This window comes from Lepidothrix coronata, unplaced genomic scaffold (genome assembly GCF_001604755.1).
Source record: "Lepidothrix coronata isolate B3197 unplaced genomic scaffold, Lepidothrix_coronata-1.0 Scaffold172, whole genome shotgun sequence".
Lineage (NCBI taxonomy): Eukaryota > Metazoa > Chordata > Aves > Passeriformes > Pipridae > Lepidothrix > Lepidothrix coronata.
This window is the reverse complement of record NW_016690352.1, coordinates 557,119-569,661: the sequence shown is the minus strand read 5'-3', so window position 1 is coordinate 569,661 and position 12,543 is coordinate 557,119.

Here is a 12,543-nt window from a genome sequence, read left to right as displayed (position 1 = left end):
GACAATATCCTCCAAATAATATGCTGTCTTTTTCTTGTCCTCTGAGCTCAACACATTGTAAATGATACCATGGTATATAGCAAACATTTCCCCCAAATCACTAAACATTTGCTGGGGAAGTTTCAAAATCCAGCTACTCCTCTTCATTTGAAATATACCTGATACAGGTTTTCTTTTGAGTGGGACACATATAGGGGCATAAAGCTTACCTGAAAGGTATCTAAAGACAAGCCTGAAAAGAACGTGTACTCATTTACATGTACAAGAAGTTGCAGCAGCAGCTGCTGGTGTTCAGACACAATTATTTCTCATGAAAATGTTTGCAAACAGGGTTGGTTTTTCTTTTAGAGTAATCGGCCTGAGATATTGCATCTGTGAAAGATATGTCACTATCAAAAGTAAGCACCAAAAGGGACATAAGAAATACAGTTTTCTAAGTGGAAATCAGTTCCATTAATATGATTTTATCTACAGGTGAATGGATGCTGCCTCTTCTGGTCCGTCATGCTGAGAGGGCAGCTGCATATGAATCTGAGAGGTATTGGTTTTATATGTGTGTGTATACATAATATATATAGACATATAAAATCTTGTCTTTCTAGGGACATCTATGGAATCCAGGTTTAATCCTATAGTCTAGTTAGTATTGTTCTCAGAGTCATCATGGCGAGGCTTCGCGAACGAAGATTTGGGAAGGCTCTATCCACATTTGCTACAGGCACGTTGGTGGCTTATGAGGCCAATACGTGACAGACATATCCGATTGCAAAAGGCACAGCAGAAAGACTCCTTAGGAGGTGTATTCTGCAAGTTACGGTTCTTTCTGCGTTGCCTTTTTTCCTCGAGAGTGATCCTACGTGTGTTCTCGAAGGAGACAGCTGCGTTATAGATGATGTGTCTCCAGGCCTCCCGATTTGAGGCCAGAGTAGACCAGTTGTGGTGATCAATATGGCCAAGGCTGAGATGTTGTTTCAGGGAGTCCTTGTATCTTTTCTTCGGGGCTCCTCTCATGCGGCAGCCAGTGGCAAGTTCACCATAGAGTAGATCAGGGAAAAATTCAAACTGTGTGCCATGCTGGTTCTTAGAAGAATTTACTGTTCCACCTAACATCAATAAAAGATTGACTGAAAACCCCTGAAGGGATAGGAAGATATTCAGAACACTCATTCATCCTTGATCGATTATAGTAAAGGATCTGACTATTGAAACACACTCTGCACAGCCTCAGCATTGTTGGCTGGAACAGGCTGAGGCATTCACTCAATTTAACATTAGTTATAGATAAGTATTAAGTTTCTATTAGCAGATAAAAGAGATTCAAACCCTATCTAGCATACTGAGATTTTTGCAAATACTAAACATGAAGCTTTCATCTCTACAGTTTCAATCTTGATTTAAGCCTAAATATACATGTAATATACCTGTGCTGTTGAAAGAGTATTTATAGCAGTAGACAGCATTGCCTGGTCTGCTGAAAAGCCTGATAACCAACTGCCTACAGTAGTTTCACCATGAAATACAGTGTTTCTAAAATGATATGTGTGATTAGAGACATGCTGTCAGGTTTGGAATTGAGACCAGGCTGCAGTAGGGAGTGTGGAGGAACTGTAGCTTACAGCTTTATGTTGAAACTGATCTTTTCATTCTTGGCAAAAGCAAAAAATCCTGATATAAAGATGAAATTCATTTCACCTTAATCAGAGTTGAAGTGTGCTTAAGGTAGGGAAGCTGCACTATGGACTGCAGATGAAGTTTAGATGCTCTCAGTGTCTCAGACCATAAAGAAAAGCCACAGCAACGTCCCCTGTCTGCCTTTTCTGTGCATTACTGATTTAGCTCTAGTGTTGGTTCCACCAGCTCCTTTTCACAAAGTGTTTGGTGTGTCATGGCCACAAATGTGTGTGTGTGTAGTATCTGTGCAGCCTATCCTCTTGGCCTCCTTTGCTTGCCTCCACTTTCCTAGCCTACCCTTTCCTTTTCCACTTATAGAGCTCCTACTGATTTGGCAGGGCACCTTTTGGTCTCCTGCTGCTCCAGCCTCAGAAGATGCTGAGTGTTACAGCTGGAGATAGATTTACATTGGTCTTCAGATCTACAGCTGAATTTGTCAGGATGTGGTTCCCAAAAGAAACCACCTTGGAAAATATTAGAGGACAAACCTAACAATGTGTTTGTGTGTTCCGCCATTTGCAGCACATGTTAGACAGGAACAACATGCAGTAAATTCTGTCACCTTGCTTTCCACCCCTTTTAGAGATCACTTTTAAATGTGTAGAAGTCTTATTCATGAAGACATGAGCTGGGAGTACTTAATTAGGCAGCGTTATATGTTGTGGAACTAATATAAAGTTCTGCCATTTCAGTTTATTTCCATATCTGAGACGGACCCCTACTTTGTTTGTGATCCTTTCCAGCAAAATCTGGAGGAAAAAACCCCCAACTCAATATATTTGAAGAAAAAAGACTTAAGACTTTCTTATAGAAATAATTATTCATTCCACTTTGTACCTTAACCATATTGATGTTTGACCTTAACCACTGAACTTGTCTATGATACGGGTAAAAATGTGCCTAGGTTCATAAAACCTTCTTATTCTTAATCCCTCTGTGTTGCTTCACAGAGCACACCATAATTTACAGATGTAGTTTCCTTTCTTTCTACTGGGGCTGAAAAGTCACGTAACTGTTCTCTCTGACTTGGCTTAATGGTCTTCAGTGTTAATAGCAGTCCAGGTACTAGAAAACATGACTTGAAATGTCTTGGAGACTTCATAGGATAATAACTTGTAGGACCTTTGTTTTCAGGTAATGTTGTCTAAAGAACTGATATTTAACAAGTGATTAAAACAAAACTGAGAGGACTTTGGTTTTTTACCATAGAACCATGGGGATGTCTTCAGTCACATAATTCAGATTCATGGTTTGAGGCAGAAAATTATAGTAGCTTGCTAGAAGCAGGGTATTATTTATCCTTCTAATAATCTGTGAAGATTTCATTTCTATTTCATAAAAATACTATTCTGATTCTTTTCTTAATGTTGATACAACAAATGTGAGCAATTCATTCACACACAATCCTTGTGTTGTTCATTCTGAGCATATGTTTTGCAAGTATCATTATAACTCTTTGTACTCATGTGAATAACATGGGCTTGGAAGTTCACCTAATATTCAGTAGTTTTCAAATGTTGGCCTCAAATTCATTCTAATAGGAATAATGCATTTTCTTTTAAAGACATATTTATTTATGTACTTGTTTTTCATCATGAAAGGTTACTCATTTCATGATGCAAACCTCTTGGGAAATCTATCTTGTTCCAGAAATATTTCTGCTGTCATTAGAAATGTTGATAGAATCTGTGTAAGTCATAAAATGCTCAGTTACTGCTCTGTAAAAGGAAAATCTGTGGTTTATTACAGCAGCCTTTTTTTTTTTTTAAGTATTTATTATGAAGAGAAGCCTTGAAAATGGTACTGGATTCACTTCATCAAACTTCCAGTTTCTCTGCACAGTACCCGCTATAACAACACGATCCCAGTTTTGATCCATTAGTTGTTAGACATGTTCTTATTTGTGATTGCAGGACAAACCATGTTATTTATATTCCTGAAAGACTGGCTGTTTGAAGAAAAGCAAGAGATTTTTATAATGATCTAGGTAGCTAAGGCCAAACTTTTTCTTAAATAGCATAGATTAGCATTGTGTAGAAAAACAGCTGATATTGCAGAAAGATGTAATAAATGAAATTCCACTGTATACACAAACAGTCCTGAAGAATTTCAAGCTGGAACCCTTACTTGTGTCACTCTTAGGTTGATTATGCTCCTGCTTCTTCTCTTCATTATTTTTCATTTTTAAGTCATCACAGTATATAATTTACTCAGACCACAACAGCATACTGTAATAGTTATTAAAGTTTAGCCCAAGATTTTGTATTAAAAATGCTCTATTTTTAGAAGTTTCTAGCTAGACTATAAAAATAACTTGGACAGTCTTGGGGTTAGAAAGTTTCTGCACAGGCATTGTGTTAAAAAAAATAATTAAAAATAGCAGGCTGTATTTGGAAACAAGTACACGCAACTAAATTATGTAACAGCACTCTGGTCACCCTCTGTGTACTGTGACTTCCCTAGAAAAGCACTGTCTCAATGAGATTTTGCTTATACATTTATTAAACACTTTTGCCAGCTTTATGCATGTTTCTTCTGTGTATCTGCTGTATTCCTAGATTTTCTGGGATTTTTTTAGAACTTTGATGCACATGCAGCCCTCTTTACCTGAAAGAACTGTATTGTTACAGGTGTGGCAGCTGGCGAATGGTGGGTGATGTCCATAGAGCCACAGAAGCTGGTAGCTTAGTCTTTCCAATCAGTGGTTGGAAGTGTTTTCCATTCCTAGTGTACCTTACCAGCTGCATTCATAAGAGTCTACAGAAGCCAGGAAGAATTTGTGAGAGACTGTTGTAAAGGCCCTTTACCATCCCTTTCTCATGCCACAGGGCTGTTTGCAGGAGGGATGGGGCTTGGGTGGAGCTGAGCCAGCACTCAGGCACTGCAAAGATGAGAACCCTGTTAGCCTTTACTCGGTCAATAAAATATCTACAGAGCTTGGAGAAGAGAGAAGTACGGAGTACCATGACCTAAATTTTTCATGTCTAGATAAATCTAAGTGAATAGTGCTTGTGAGGTTTTTAATTTTTTTTAGAAGGAAGCTGTGGTGAGTGGTGACTTGTGAGTGTCCTGTCTGTGTTAATGAAAAGCTGCCATCTCTGTTTTGGTTAGGTTGGTTTTTATCTTTTCTGCTGTCTTTGCTTGCAGGTTGGCCTGAGCAGAGGAAAGAATGTGATTCCTGGATCACTGAAGCATAATTGCTTTAAGCAAAGAGCCAGCTACTGTTACTCAGATTTAGTACAATAGGCAGCAGGTCACTTAAGCATCAAAGTCACCTACCTAGGGGTTTTTTGAGATAATCACAGAAAAAGATATCACCTGATAGAGGAACGAATGGTTTATAAAAAAAAGGTAATGAACCATTTTTAGCAACTTGGGCTGAAGAAGAGAGATGTGCTCCAGGAGCTCAGTGGTGTGGAAGGGAAACTGAATACAAACAGACCTGGAGGGAAGAACGAGATAAAGTGAAGGGCACAGTTTTCAGATATTCGGGGTGGATTCAGCCCACCTGACAGATGCTTAACTCTCTGGTGTCTACTGAAGCCCCTAAGAGATGCTTTGAATCACTCTCCAGTCATTGGGGGAGACAGCTGCTTGTGGAGATTTCCAGAGATAGATCACATCTGTGTGAAGTGCTACACATTGGATGGGCGGGATCCCACCCTTGGCAGATTTATAACCTTCAGTAACGATTTATAATTTGTTGTGTAAATAAAAGGAGCTGTGTCTCAATTTCTTGCAAAGTTTCTTTATACGTGTATGCATGTCTGCTAAAGGGCTAACATGCAAGGATGGAAGGCCCCTATTTCTGGCCTTTGAGAGGAATCTGATAAGTTGGTACTTCGCTATGGGACATGCAACTGCATTTTAAGTCCTTGATCTCAGGAGATAATGCAAGACAGAGGATGTGCTCTTTTGGAATATGCCACAGGGATTTAAGGGCTTCTAGACACAGCTTGGGTTCCAGAGGCTTGCAAGTGCTACACATGCAAAGTTGGGGTTCCCAGTAGACCATCTGAGCTTTCAGCAGAGGGTATGTGATTAGGTTTTGTCCCTTCGGATCGTGAAAGTCTCCATTTTCTTCATGCATATTCAACATGTATAATCTTTTAGGCTTGATTGCTATTTTATTTTTATACAGAGAAGAGAATATAAGGTCTTTGTTATTAACTTGACTTTGAGAGTCTGAGGGTCTCTGGAATCTGGCTTTAAAATACTTATTTTTCTAGGTTCTTTAAATTTTTTTTCTATAATATGTTAGGTAGTAGTTACATGAATATTTTCGTCAGCAGCAAAGCTAGTTTAAACTGTACCCTCAGGCTAATAAAACATCTGTGATGACACTGCTGGAAATTTCATAACAATTTCAGTTGCATATTTATAAGGATTATACCAATTATAAGACGGAGAGGTTAATACTAAGTTATATATGGAAGTATCTATTAATCAAAACAGCAATAGTTGATCTCAAAGAAAAAATACTTTCCCAAGCTTACCAAAGAAAGTCTGGCGCACAAAAGCAGCAGATCTGTTTGAACATTTATATTTTGGTGTTTCAGGCTGTTAAGCCCTTTGTCCCATTCTGGAGTGAATGCTCTTTTAGATGAGAAGAAAGCAGAAGTCATCAATGTTTAACACTAGAAAGGTATATTTCCAAGATGTACCTTGGAAATAGGTGTAGCATTCAACTACATCCTAACAAAATGACTCCGTTTTCTTAATTCACAGAATTAAATCTGAAAAAACTGCATTCAAGAATCTCTTCCTCCCTTAAAAAAACTAATAGGTTTCTGCTTCTAATACTTGTGGGTAGCTTTTAAAAATAGAACCCAAATGTAAACTCATGCAATGTTGTTTGCCTGTTTAGCTGGCAACCTGAAATTATAAGACTTGGCCATTTTCTTTAATGAAGGGCTTGACCAAGAAACCCTGAAAACTCCTAGAATACCGGCACAGTGACTCCTGCTGCAGAAGTACATAGTTAATGTATGCCTCCTCGAAACCAAATATATACATATGTATCTGTGCCTTGGGAGTTTCCAGAAAATCTCAGCTCAGAATGAGCTGCCAAGATCTTCATCTTACCGTTCTCCACCCTGTCCCACATTCTGCAGGCACAGAATGGCATGCTAGATAAGAGTTGAAAATATCTTCTCCATCCTGACAACGTTCATGGAAAAATACCCCCGAATTACCACTGGTAGAAGGATGTGACTTTTTTTTTAAAAGATCAGTACTGCAGATGATGAGCAATTTCCAGCGTAAAAAAGCCCCACAACTCCTTAAAAACTAAGTAGTCTGCCATATTAATGTGGGATGCTATTATCCTTATTGTAGCATTTATCTCTGCTTATTAAGGACAAAATAAGGATAGGATTATGATAATTCAGTTTTAACTCCTTAGTCTGCTCAGATAAAACTGTAGTCTGGCTCAGGAAGTGCAGTCATTAATACTACATGACCACGGCAGAATTAGTCACATGAATAAAGGGAGGAGGTTTGGATAACATTAGAAACTAATCTTTTATTGTAGTACAAAAAGTCTTGGGTCCACTGTAAAGTGGCATTAGAGCTATAAAATTTGGATTTAAGTTTGTTGTGGAAAACTCCAATTTCCTGTTTCTCCATGAAACTGAACTATGTAATATTTTTGTTTGGGCTGAAAAGGGGAAGAAAATAAAGTAGAAGACCCAGCCTCTCAAAATAATTTCTAAATTAAATTCTGCCAGCAGGTTTAAACAAATTCAGTAGTGTCATCACTGCTCAAGCTTTCAGTACCTTGGCTGTCCCTCAGCTAGTCAGGCAGGATGCTGCAAAAGTGGGGTGCAAACCAGGAGGCGATGGGTCTGGCAGCCTCTCTCTAGCCCTGCCAGAGACTATGGAAAGGGAATGTCTCTCTGGAGATGGCCTATGGGGAATTTCTGATCACTTCCACTAATTAGTCCATCATGCTCAGCAGCAAAGAGATTAAAAAGTAACTAACTGGTTTTGTCAGATGTATAATAGGACTAGGAAGCAGCATAACTTTCTTGCTATTTCACATCTTGACCACTCACTTTTTCCTCAGAGTTGAAGCTTGTTCAGTTTAATCTCTTTCCACCACTTTCCTGAATATTTATTTTGCATAATCTTTGAATTTTAACTGAATCCTTTTCTTTTTCCAATAAAACCCGCACCTGGGTAAGAACTGTGTCGTCTTATAGCATTATTTTTTCCAATAATGTAGTTTCAGTGCTGACAGCACCATCATAAAGTTAATTGGAAGCTGATACCTACTTCTGGACAAACAAGATCTCTGCATGTGAAAGTGTTTTTTCTCCTCTCTACCCCCAAGGAAATTAAAAGTTAAACAAGTTTGTGTAAAAGTCAAATTATATTTGAACAACATAAAGCCATGCAAAGAGTATTACTGTTAGCTCATGTCTCCAGAAGTCATGCCTCTCACTTGTATAGACCAAGATGTGTCCATCCAATGAAATTAAAATGTGAAATTTAACACTTGGAAAGGAGCACTGCAAAAATGGCATAAATCTATAAAACTTGTTGTCTTTGTTTCTAGATCTTTATGTGTATGCTATACATAGAGTATATCTCCTTTGCTTCCATCTATTTTACTAGGACATTCAGGTTGCTCTGCGTCTCTGACCTTTCCTCTTCCTTACTTCCCAGTCCACCAATCTTCGTGTCATCTGCAAATTCTATCAGCAATTATTTTTAGTTGTTTTATTTTTTTCCTTAATAGGTTCCTGAAAGGTCCAAAACACAATCTGGGCAGGACTCCATCAGCAACACTCCTGTACGGAAGTGAGTGTCTGTTTACAATTACATTTTGAAACCTATCAGTTACAAAACTCTTAATTCATTTGATGTTGTGTCTGATGTATTGATTTTACATCATTTGAGTTTCCTGATCAAAATATTATGTGGTACTAAGGCACAAATGCCTTACAGAAATCAAAGTATATTACATTATCTCTATTACTTTCATGAATCAGATTTGTAACCTCATCAAAAGAGATAAATTTTCTCTGACAAACTCTATTTTCCATAAATCCAGACCAGTTGGTGTTAATTGCGTTATTCTCTTTTAATTCAGTATTAATCAAGCTCTCCCTCTTTTCCTGTTTCGTTTTACCATGAACTGCAGTTCTGCTGACAGCCTTATTGTGGTCTCGGGTTTCATTAATTCTATTAAGATATCGTCACAGCATAATTTTTCCTTCCAGCCATCTGGAACCTTCCCAATATTCCAAGAATTACAGAAAATTAGCTTCAGTGTACAGATAGATGTGGGAAAGGACGCATAAAACACTTTTTTTATTCCTTTCTTTCTTGGAAAAGCTTCCAGGATCACTGATGTTTTCCTAAATCTGCTGTGTCCAGCATGAAGTCACAGCACAAGAGATGATGCAAGAAGCCCTTTTTTTTACAGAAGAAATCTCGTCTCTGGCAGCCTGCCGATTTCTCTGGGCCTCTGGGGTGAAAAGCCAGTTGAAATCATGTATCTGTCTTTGCAACACTCTTTGCAGCTACCAATGCCCAAGGATTACAGTTGTTACTGTGATTACCTGGAAGGAATAGAAACATTTCTTAGACCAGGAGCACGAGGTTGCCTTAGAAGTCACAAAATGTCTGAATCTGGACAGGTTTTGTCCTGTTTTTCAGGTTGCTTTGTAGTTTGGTGGGGTTTTTTTTGTTGTTTTGGTTTTGGGTTTTTTTGTTTGTTTGTTTTTGTTTTTTGGGGGGAGGAGAGGGGTTTTTGTTGTTTCTTGTTTGTTTGTTTGTTTTTTTTTTAAATTAAATTGAGCAGGTTGACTAACTGACTTAAATAAAATGAAGTGACTGAAAAGAATGTCACTGTACCATTGGGCATGACACAGGCTATGACTTCTTTTTGGGGAAAAAAATTAACTGCACAGAGGACGAAAAGAAAGCAAGTAGTCCTGAAGCACTTGGATTTTGTAAACCTTTGAGTTGAAAAATTCCTTTTTCCTAGCTGACATGTTATTTCTGGCACTCATTCCCACTAGTAAATGGAGCTGAGTGGGAGTCACAGAGCCTCAGAGCATTACACAGACTGCTTGTTGAATGGCAGCCTTAGTTACTGACGTGAATGGGCAGCCAAAAGCTCCATAGCCCCTGATGTAGGCAGAGCATTTGCTGCCTTTCATGGGACTTGGGCTTTTCTAGACTAACGATTACTGAATGAGGTAAGAAAACAGGTTATGCTGAAGTGCTGGGAAGTAAATGACAGCCACCCTGACGCACTTAATGCTAAAGGTTCTGTATAGAAGAATTGGACGGCTAAAGTGACATTAATGTGGGAGATGCAAATTGAACTTAGTGGAATGTTTCCATTTCCCTTGATTTAATTTCGTACTTTGAGGTCCCCCATCCCCAGTCAGTGTTTTCTGTGAGCTTGGTGGTACCTCAGTGCATCCTCCTGGAGTGCAGAAGACTTCTGAAGACACAAACAATTGGATTTACATGCTGCTTTTTAGACAAAGGCAAGTAAATTTGGCCCATGCTCTGGAAGACAGAAGTATAAATCACCTCTGAGCCTGAAGCCATGGAGTACTAGTTAGATTAGTGCAGAGCCCGAATCAATAAACTTTACAGAGAGAAAGTTTTGTCTCACTCTTAGATCTCTACCACTTACAATTGCAAGCCAAAGACACTCTAGTGTTTTAATTGGATAAATATGAACTAGTTAACTTTTAAATGAAGGAATGCACCTTTCTTGGTTTAAAGGGTGAAAATGCCAGTCTTTTGATTTAACATAATTTTACATAGAAAAGTTTGATAATGAAGAAGTTGCAGTTTCTTAAAAAAACCCACAATGTGAACAGCAAATTTCAAATGCTCCAACATGATTTTCTTTCAAGCTTTCCTAGGGCTGATTTTTAATCATTCAAAGTCAAATTTTTTCCAGACTCACAAAATTTGTTCCTGTTTTCTGCTCAGTTAAGTTGAAATATACTGTTACTGACACGCAATTTTGATGATCTTAGCAATAGCAGACTTTTTGGGTGGAGAGCAAAAACTAGCCAGACAAAAAGGTATGCGTCTGAAAGGAATGGGTAGGGTGTGATACCAAAATGTACGCATTACTCATTTCTCAGGGCTTGCTTTGAAAATTGTATGAGGCTTCAGTCCACACAGAGTCTAAAAAAGTTAGAGAAAATTGGGATTGCTTCACATATCCTCCATCAAAATGCAAGACTGAAATGGAGAGACATTTCACACTGACACTAAGGTTTTCCTACGGATTTCCTGGTATGTAGATTTTACCATTTGGTGACAAAACTAAGGTGAAAGTAAGGTGCATAACATTCTTGAGGTGTAGTCCCTGAATATAGATGGTTAGTCATCACAGTAAAGTTTGTGTAGAGAAATAAGGCTTAAATGGCAGTCCTAGAAATTCAGCTTTTTAAATCACTACACATTTAGAGAAAATTGACCAGCATGTTCTCTTCTTATGAATGAATCAAAAAGCTTTCCAAACTGCTGGCTATGATTTTATACTCCTTATGGAAACATACTGAAGGAAAATCTAAGAAATGCCTCCATGGCCAGTAGTATAACAATTCCTTACTGTTTGTTACAATGTAGAGGAGTAAGAGTCATGTTCTAAAATTTCATGTGTTTATTTTAACAGAAATGTTTTTAGCTACTATTGTTTCATATCCAGACTGGTGGGGCTGAATGGATATCTGAACTCTTTTTTTATGATAGCATGTTGTTTAGCCTTATTCAGAGAGAAAAAACCAACTTGCTTGAAGGCATACAGAGTTCAGAGATAAAAAATTAAACAGATTCTGATCTTGAAATATTTTTCCATACCATACTGCTTTCCTTTTGAAAATCTGGTGTGATATTTCAGCACTCAAATGAAGTAGTAGTTTGCATTTACCTTGCGTGGAGTAAATTCACTCCTCAAGGTTCAATGCCAGTGTGAGGTTGCAAAACTAGGAGAAACAGTAGCCAAGATCCATTAATAAATCCAGTGATAGCTGCTTCACATGATACAAGCGAATGTGATTGATTCTCTTTGTGGTTCATATCTTCTAGCACAGAGGGAAACTTTTGCATAAAACACTATAACAATGGCTTAATCTCTTGGGAAAGTCATATAAATACATTGAAAGCCATTATGCATCTACCAATATTTGTGGTTTTTTAATTAAAAAAATACACAACATATAAACACAGATTAATTTTCTTCTCTTTCTATTTTGCAACTTCCCCTTTTCCCTTGCCTTCTTTTACCTCCTCCTGGCCAAGTCTAAGAAGTATCTCTTCTGAGATACTCTCTTCTGAGATCAGTCCATTATAAGAAGATTGCATATAGATTAAGAAACAGAAGATTTATGGAGAACTCAAATTTGTAGAAGATTTAGGACTCCTTTGAGGGCATTTGGAAATCTTTAATGGATTATATATACGAAACAGATGTTACATCTTAGAAAAATTTGTATTTCATTGTTATTTCCTACTTAACTATGGGGTGGGAGAACGACTATGTTTTATAGTATTGTGAACTAAAAGCTGAGTTTTGGTGTTGGTTTTTTTCATACAAAAGCATTGCTTTGCTTCCTTTTCCCTGTTAGGGTGTGTGTTGTCAATTACAGAATATAGCACCTCTTATGACAAATAGTTATTTTTTTACAAAGAGAACAATTATTCAAAAGCCACCAAGAACAATAAAGAAGAACAGAAGTAGGAACACAATGCCTTGGCTCAGAAAAAGCAACTTATTTAAGTAAAAACCACAGAAATATTGATAGAAACCATGTTAACTCTCCTTTGGGAATAATGCATCATTTGGCTGGCATGAAACAGGACTTAGGTTTGTGTTTTTTCTTTATTAGA